Below are 9,523 nucleotides of genomic sequence, written 5' to 3' on the forward strand. Positions count from 1 at the left end.
CTGAAAGGTTTGCATTCTTTAAAGCTCTTTGTATATTAAAGAAGGAAAAAAACAAAAAGGCAAAGAAGAAGCCTGCAGTCAGTCTGACTGATTGGAGAGGAGCCTCTCAGCACAATTCATGGCTGCTGCCCAAGGAGGCAGTGGCACCACAAAAATCAATGGGCTGGTGGTGGCAGGAGCACTCGGGAAGAGGGATGTGCTCGGGAGGAGATCCGTTTCTCCTGAAAGCTTCGTTGAGGCTCCTCTGTCCAGGAGGGACACCTGAAGATGAACCAGACTCCGGCACCAGCCTGCCCTCGCTGGGCTCCAGAAGAGTCACAGAACACGTGCGGAATTCCAGCCGTATTTACATTTTGAAACCTAATGCAGAATGGCGCTTGCTCCAGAAGCCACCTGCACTGGGATGATGCCCTGCAGCCACCAGCCACAGGCTGGGCTGGCGCCTTTGTGGAGGCACAGCCAGAAAGTGCTGGCTTGTCCTTCCCAGGCAGCACAAGCCAGGCACTGCCAACCCCTTGCCAAGCTTGCCTAGACCCTGCCAAAGCATCCTCAGCCAAACAGCCCCTTTACTGATGGACGTGGTACCCCGTTACCCAGATACACCAACAAACCTTCTGAAATACAGACAAGGCCTTAAATTGGCCTTGGTCAAACTCCCACCGCTCAGTCTGCTTTGAGAAGTGGAGTGCTTGCTGGTGGAGTAGCTCCTGGCTGTTACATTTAATTAAGGATTCTGCTGAAAGTTCTGCTTAAAATCACAAACCTTGCTGCTTGGAAAAGCAGAGGTGATTCCCCCAGAGGCCTGGCCAGCATTTCTGCTCCTATTGTACAACATTATTGATTAATCAAAACTAATGCTCACAGCTGTTGCCTGATGGATAATGTCTTTGGTGTTTGCCTGCGTATAATTATTTACTACTTTATTGATGTTATTTATTTCTTCATTAAGTATTGTTGGCTGTTTAATTATGTGAAACACAACTGCAAGTGTCGCTGCTCAAAGCCATGGGAGGGGCTGCCCAGAGCTGAAATCTTTCAACCATAAACTCTAAAAATAAATCTAAAGATAAAAATGTTTTAGCCAGCATTCTGAGTGAAGAGCATCAAACCACAAACACATTACATGGCATCTGGAGCCTGATGCTGGAGCGCCACGTTCAGATAGATTTGCAATGCTGGTTTGATTGCACACGGCAAAGGACTTTTTGCAGACTTGTATGTTCTATTAGATCTCCAAAACACGTAAGAAAGGTCCCCATCTTATTCTTGGTAGCTGAATGTTTGAAATAAATCAAAGGGGGCCTCTGATCTCTCAAAGCTTACCAACAGGAGTGCCCAACCAAGCTCCTTTCAAACACCAGTTCCTGGGATCTGAGAACCTCCCAAGTCAGATGCCAGCACTGCCCAGTGCAAACCGTGGAGTCTCTCCAAAGCTTTCTCCAGGCTCTCGCCTCTGCTCCTCTGTCCCTCTGTGAGTGATACAGACCCAAGGGTCCTTGCGCCCTCCCTGCCCCAGCACCCCACTGCCCTTGCCCTCCTCAGAGGGCACAGCTGCTGCAGCAAGTCTGTGCCCAACCTGGCCGAATTAGGGAGCTGACATCTAATCCTTGGATCCACGTGGGACAAGAAGGGATGTGCTGAGGCTTACTGAGCTTGTAATGTACGGCCAATCTTAACAGAACCACTTTTCCTTGCCAAGGCCAAGCCATGGGAGTTTGGGAGCAAAATCAGCATCTTAAATTCCATCTGGAAACCAAGAGGGAGTAAGGAGAAACTAGATTTAAGACATGATGTGGCTCTCAGCAATCTTTAGGTACTTACTATTTAAAAAAACCCAGGCAGGTACATGACTACAAATAGGGTATCAGAGAACTTAGAAGGATCTTCTCAATCTGACACACCCCCCCCCCCCCAAACCAGAGGACACGCAAACCCTGCTGTAGCTTACAAATCATTAATGCACCGATAACAGATCAGAAATAGCCACTGTATCTCTTCACTCATAAAATAAAGATCCCTTCTCTGACATCCTTTCCAAACAGCCCTCATCAGGCCCTTTCCTCAGGGCAGGCGAACAATAGCTCTGGCAGCCCTTGTTTGGCCATCAGGGCATTTGTTATTCAGGAGCTACTAGCCTGGATGTTCCTATGCAGCTCTCCATAGATGTCTTGCTTACTCCTGAGGTAGCGCATAAAAATTGGCGCGGTCTCAACTGCTACTTTATGAAAAGCACATCAGATGATCAGATGCCAAACCTCTGTGGCTTCTGTCCTAGTGCAGCAGCCTCTGCTTTTTCTTTAGGAGGCCAAAGGAGGATCAGACCCGGCACAATCAGGTCACTTGCATGTGTGTCAACACACCTGTAAGCCCAGAGCATGAGCAGGTGTCTGTGGGATCCGAGCTCTGCCCATGCTCTCTATACACAGTGTATGCTCCCCTCTCTTGTAACAACAATAACAATGTGTTGGGGAAAACCAACAGAAGAAATAGTAAACAGGAAGGATAAAGAAAGGAAAAGAAAGATGATGGGTCTAGGGAGTACAGTCTCCATTTCCCTCTTTGCTTCCTCCCAACCTCCACATTTTCATGTATTTCCTCTGTCTAGAGCCAGTTCTTCCTCCGCCTGTTTTTTGAAATGTCACAATCTTTCCTGTACCCCCTGTGCCCACACTGTGAGGGCACCATAGGCACCTTTCCAGCGGGGATGTGCAGAGCAATGTGGAACATAGCTAGGATTTTCAAAGGGAGCTACAGAAATCTTTATGGAGAACTTGGTGAGAATTCGGCACTTGGCACTCTTCTGCTCTTTCGAAAGTCCCACCCTACAGGAACAATCTAAACAAATGTATGCCCCAATGCTGATAAATCCGTTTGGAAAGATATCAAAGAAAGGCTTGCTGGGTTTGGAGACCTTTGAAGAAAGAGGAATATCCTGCCAACCTGACGCTGAGATCTATCTTATTCCACCATGTGGTCCGAATCATCAGAGTCCTCCACGGCTCCCCTTCCTCCTCAGGGCGTGGAGGGCAGCACTGCCTCGCTGAAGAAAGGAATTTGGGGGCCAAGAGGACAGCATTAATTTGAGGAAAATTCAAATGAAAAATTACTTAACAATGGAGGTTGTTACTGTGTCTAAATATACCTCAGTGAGTCAGATTACTGAAAACGGCAAAGCTACGGAGCAAAACCATAGCCTCTTCTCAGCAGTCAGCTGGCTTCATTCACTAGCCTGGCATCTCTTTCCCCTTATGTTTTTAATATCATAAGAGTGGTTGGGGTTTTTTTAAGTCTACAATAAGTTAATGTTTAATGGATTGCCCTGTGCAGTTTTTGGTGTTTACATGTTCTCCAACTAACCAAATTTGTAGAGCAAATTAAAAGTCTGTAAGACCGGTGCAAGTGAATTACAGATATTTGTTGCTCAGAAACTATCACCTCATCCAGTCCCACATGCCCCCATATAAATAGTTTCAATTATGTTTTCACCTTCCCCAGCAATATTAACATCTCTCGCTGTTGCTGGCCAGGGCTATCGCTCCTTAGTCTGCTGCTGTTACGGCTCCGTGCACATATGCTTCCTGTGAATGTGCAACCTTGCACAGCACCGCAGTCCCTGCATTTGCAGGGTAACCTATTAAACCAGGCTGGCTCAGGACCAGGCGCGATAGTGGAGCACAGGAGAAGGAAAGGTGGAGACTACAGAGCTGTCGATGCTTTTTTTACACTAATGAGATGGGGGTGTGGCCTCTTTCTTCCACTGAACAAAATATAAATAGCCAGCGAGAGTTTTCCACTCCCCGGCGGGACAGCCGCTGCCAAGGGAACCTTTCCGGCACCCTGCCATCAGGGGACTCGCTTGGTGCCTCCAGCTTCTCACATGGGGGACTTTGCCCGGTCAGTCTAAAGGTCCTGAGACACCTCCCTCCTTCAGACCCTGGTCCAGGTGTGACCCTGGGCTCTGCCCCTGTGCCCACCCAGGGACCATCCTGCATCCACCTGTGAGGGAAGCCACCAAATTCCTCACAATTCCATGACACCAATGGGAGAGCATGGCAGCCCAAGACGCTGCCTGCACCATGTTCACGCTGTAGATGTGAATATCATCCACTCTGACAGGTAATATAATGATGGTTTGGGTTGGTTTTCCACATCGCTGAGGTCTCTCTGGTGACGCAACACAAGACAGTCAATGTCCTGATGAGGGGCTGGAGCCCACGGTGGTGCTGAGTTCAACTATACCTCCATGGGAAGGGGTGAGTGAATTCCGCCCAATCTCACCCTGTGCAGGGCAGCCAGAAAGCCAGTGGCCATAGTTACTTGGCACAGTGGGACCTAGGGAAACAAAATCAATTGTTTAGGATTGAAATCAACAGGAAAAAGAAATGTCATTGTCAATGGTAAAATTCCCACTGCTGCTGTGGGACCAGGATCAGGCCCAGGCTGCACCCCTGCACTTCCCCAAACTAATAAGGGTTTAAAAATCTGGATTTCAAATGGTGGCTTATTTCTGGCTGACCTGTTTGGCTTGAACTGCTCTGTGTTTTTGACTGTTGGGCTTATTTTTAATCTACTGTATTAGTACACAGATTTAACCAAGAACAAAACATTACCAACGTGGACTGTGCTTCCTACCCCTTGATCAGCTGAACCAGTCTGAAGTCCCCCAAACCTACTGCGATCCCCCCATGACATCTGGCTCTCAGACCAAAGCACTCCCTCACAAGCAATGCCCTTGTGCAGAACTAACAGCAACCAATCCCCTGATGTGGGGCAGCTAGGGATCCATGGTGGATGGTGTGGGGTGTTTGGGTCAAAGAAACTTCTCACACACATATTTGGGTCAGGTTTTGTCATTCGATGTCAATGGTAGGCTGTGACATTCCTCTGTGCTATTTCCCCCCCTCCCTCCCTTCTATTAGAAGAACTAGATTTTATCTTCCTGTCCCACCCCCTTGCCTTCACCCTGTGCCTATTTTACTAAAACCTGCTTTTCGGGTCAATGTGCTGGTAAGAGATTAATTTTGCACTGCGAGAAACACGGAGCAGAGTATTTCTGCTTTGACATATGAGAGGTCTGTTATAATATTGCAGTTTTTCTAAATTAAATATTAGGAAAAATTAAACCCAATTGTGGTTCGTACCCCTATGGAAAATATTTCTGTTCAAAACAGTCCCTCCATGCTAAATGACTTAAGTAACTGAAAACACAATAAATATGCAGCAAGTTAAAAACCCAGATTATTCAGGTTTTAAGGCTTATAACTAAAAGTGGTTTAATGTTTCATGCCTAATAATAGATTACTCCTATCACATTTCTAACCTTTATTTCTCTCAGCTTTGAAGTCCAGCCATATAAAGGCTGTTTGTAGAACCACACGAAAGTTAAAGCAAATATTACTCAGAGTGATTCATATGAACAAGAATTTGCAATGAAGGCAGAGGGTTTTTTGTGTCTGTATCAAAGGAAATGAAATGTTTGCAATATTTTCCAGTTGATAAATGCATTAAAACATTTTAGTTGTGTAGTATGAACATTGCTGACATAAACAGACTTTGACCTGAAACAGATTGTATTAAGCTCTCTGGGGGAGGCAGCATTAAAAGAAATAAAAATAAAATAAATGGAAAAAAGAAGAAATTCCTAGATTTCAAAATCTGCCACAAGGTCACTGCAGCCCTTAATTAGCTGAATACATTAAGGGAAGGCTAGAACACAGACTCTGAAAAGAGAGCAAATGTGTGTTTAATCCTCTGTTCTTTGCTTACAGATTACTCTTTCAGAACAAGTAACCTTATTTTCTCTTTAAATATCTATTTACCTTTTTGAGCTTTGCATAGCAAAGCAGGGTTTTCTTCTCCCCTTCGTTCCCCCCCCCTCCCCCCCCCCACTGTTGCAAAAGAAATTAATTTGTTGCTAGTTGCTATGCATTGGCAGGATTTCTGCATAAAGAACGTAAGCCATCTATCTTTGTATTCAAGATATAGTTAATCTGGCAGTTAAAATACTTTGGAAACATTTTGATGACTTATCTGGAAAAGTAGCTTTGCATTTTCAAAGAAAACTCAGAACTGTATTGCGAGGGGAAGATAAAAGATATATGAAGTGTTTGTTCCAAGCGATACTATTCATTTAAAGATCAGAATGTAACCCCACCCAAGCAATTATTGTGGAAAAACAAGACAAAAATCCTTATACAGCTTTCTGACACGGTCTTTATTTGGGAAACAAAATAACTATATTACAGTTATAGACTAATGGATTGCAAGCTGTTTTATTAGAGTCAGCTGAATCCTGTTTAGCATAAAAAAAGAACTCTGTTTGCTATCAAGAACACATTTACATTAATATGACTTTGACAAAGTAAAATAAAATCACATTAAGATGATGTAAGTAGATAAGACAATGAAATCTCTGTGAGAGAGTTTTGGCCCACCGATTAGAGTCAAGTCCCTACAGGAAAGAAAACATATTTTTATACCAAGTATCCACGTGTTTTTAAGTTGTAGAGTGGCCAAAATTAATTCCATGCTTAAAATATTTCCAGCAAGAGAAAAGAGAAAGTTTATCAGTATTATTGTTTTTATGTTTCCCTTGAAAGGTAAAATTTCTGATAAACCACATTTTTATTTGCAATAATACAAACAAGTTTTGTTCTCTGCACTAGCCTGTAATCATCCTGATTATTGCAGGGGACTTTCCAATATAGAGCAGCTGAAAACAAGGTTTTGGATTACATGGTAATTTAGGAATGCATGAAAAGCCAAGCAGTCACCATAATAGAGCACTGCATAAACTTCATGGCTTTTGCAGCAAAACATAACATGTGTTTGGTGATTCATTCAAATGATTTTTTTTTTCTGAAAAATATGTTGAGCTCTAGTATTCATCCTGTATTTAGGGAAACGTACTCTCAAAAAATGACGACGACACCACCACCCCAACTTTGATGTCTCTCTTTTCAGTTTGGTCATTAAAAGAACGGCAGTGATGGATGGTGATAATGCTGTGGATTTTATGAGTAATCAGGCCTTGGCAGCCACTCTATTTCTTTTGTAGTGAAACTTTAATATTCCTTTGGCCGTGTGTAAACTGTTTCTGCTTTTGGAACCCCATTGCACAAGTTACTCACCAAGCATTACAAAACAGTTATTACCCAAAAGTTAGTGCTTAAATTTAACGCCTGACAGGCTGAAGTCCACCCCCCCAGAACACAGCTCTCGTGTAACAGCCCTTCTGTGTCCGGGCGCTGCTGCCTCGGCAGGAGGAGAGCGGAGGAAGGCAGCGGGCTGCTGGCAGGACCTGGCAGCAGGGGTGAGATGGATTCTCCAGCTGCATGGCCAAGCCCTGTGCACAAGAGAGAGCACCCTGGGCACCCCTGCTCTCCTCGCCCCCTTTCACATGCTTTTCAGTGAACTTGCTGCAGCAAACACCAGGTGTCTCCACTTAGCTGGGCTACAGCTCCAGAAAGGGGGCTGCGGCCAAAGAAAAACCCAACAAAACGGGGTAAATATATTCGGGTTTTTATTTCCATTGCCTCTAATCTGTCTGCTGCAAGACTGCGTGCGCGGGGAAGAGAACGCATGTAAGCGTGGATATCTCGCACCAGGGTCGTATTTTATTTTGTCACTTGATATGCCTCTGTCAGGCGAGGCAGGACTTTCCAGAGTTTGAAATAATCCAAATTCAATCACTTTAAAGCTGCTACAATATGCAAGTCCTGGCAGCCGTTTTAAATTAATGGGACATCAGATGTGCTCTGATCCTCTCAATTTCCTTGGGCAAAAGAAATTCTGCTGCAGTGGTAGCGGGAGGGGAAATACAGGGCTATCAGTAAAATAAATGTCAGCTTTTGTCTGCTGATAGAAAAATGCATAGAGCAAAAAAAGAAGACTAAAACCCCACATTATTTATTCCTCTGTAATTAAAATGTATTTCTATATGCAGCGAGGATTATCTCAGTGGTTTGGACAAGTAAACACTGTGCAGTCTGATCCACATGAACGGACATAAACCAAAATACAAAACTGCTTTTCATTCGGTGTTGTACAAATAGAGCTAAATATTTTGTTTGGGTCTAGATGTTTATTTTTTGTGCCTGCTGCCCTGTTTATCAATAAAAATGCTAGAATTCCCACCTTGAAAGCCCAGTTCCGTGGCATAGATGGGATTTTGGCAGGAACTGGGGGAAAAAAATCCAAACCAAAAAGCTCCACAGCAAGGTGCCAGAGCCCATGAAGATGCACTTGGTTTGGAGTTTACTTAGAAAACGCAAACATTCATTGGGTTTGTCAAAAGGTTTGCAGACTTGAGAACCTTTTGATCAAACCTGTGCTGTGTTTTGAGGAAACCTACACTGGAATATGGTTTTCAAGATGCAATTCAGTAGCTCTGCTTTTGAAACACAAACAAGCCCCAAAATTCAAATGAAGGCTCTGAACCTTGCATAAAAGCACAAGCTCTTACGGTGCATGGTTTTTGGTGATCTGCAGGGTTTACCACCCAGTGCTATGTCCTGGCTACGAGGGCCCACGTTTCGTAAGTATTTTTCCTGAAAGTACAATGCAAGCTGTTGGAGTTAAATTGAGGACAAGGCATTTCTTTAATTCTGACTTTTCAGTTATTTGCTTTGTATGAGAGAGCCTGGCTGCTTCTGTGCTAACTGGGACTCGCATTGCCAGACAGTATGTTTTAAGTTATTTTTAAAAATGCTGGGTTTTGAAGGCTCTTAAATCCTTTGATGTAAATGAAAATAAAATCATGGTCTGGAACCTAACAGAGACTTTTAATCTTGATCTTAAAAGCATGAATCATACTACAGCATAGAGTAAAACTATTTTCTGTCCTCTGCACTCACCTTTATATGCACTGATATTTGGTATTTATAGGTGGCAGTTAGAGATCTCAGGTAGTCCCAGTGCCTCATGCCAAGCTCTGTACACAGTTACTGCCTTGCCATCTATGGCTGAGATTTCTACAGCTTGGCATTTGTCTCATTTAAACATGACATTTCAAGCAAACCTGATTAAAACAAAGCAAAGCAGAAATGTCTCAAATTCCAGGTGTGTAACGTTAGGGCAACAAATCAGACCCATTACTGCCCTAGAGCGGGAACACCAGTGGCAAGGTTGGGGTGCTGCAATAAAATGACAGAAAAACTTCTCCCATAGCCACCCTGAAAAACCCAGACATCATTATCTGCCAGAGCTGGGGCAGAGCCTGTGCCCAAGCCCAGCACAGAGAGAAAGCACAACTGACCGGCTGCTCCCCTGGGTCTCAGAAGTGCAGCCAGTGCAAGGATGCCAGGTTTCAAACACGGCATGAAGAACAACCAGCTGAAATACACTGATCAGATTTTTGCACTGTAAAATTCTGACTTGATGCTAGAAGGACAGCATCCCCTTGCAGATCTGCCAGCACAGGCGTCCCTTCTCCTTGCCTGCCTGGAGCTCAGGTCAGCAGCTGCCAGGATGCTCCCTCTGGATGAGCACTCTGTAGAGGCAGTGGGTACCAAAACCCATTGCC

Source organism: Neopsephotus bourkii, unplaced genomic scaffold, assembly GCF_033783945.1.
Source record: "Neopsephotus bourkii isolate Nb327-2 ecotype Australia unplaced genomic scaffold, CSIRO-AGI_Nbou_v1 NB_1634, whole genome shotgun sequence".
Lineage (NCBI taxonomy): Eukaryota > Metazoa > Chordata > Aves > Psittaciformes > Psittacidae > Neopsephotus > Neopsephotus bourkii.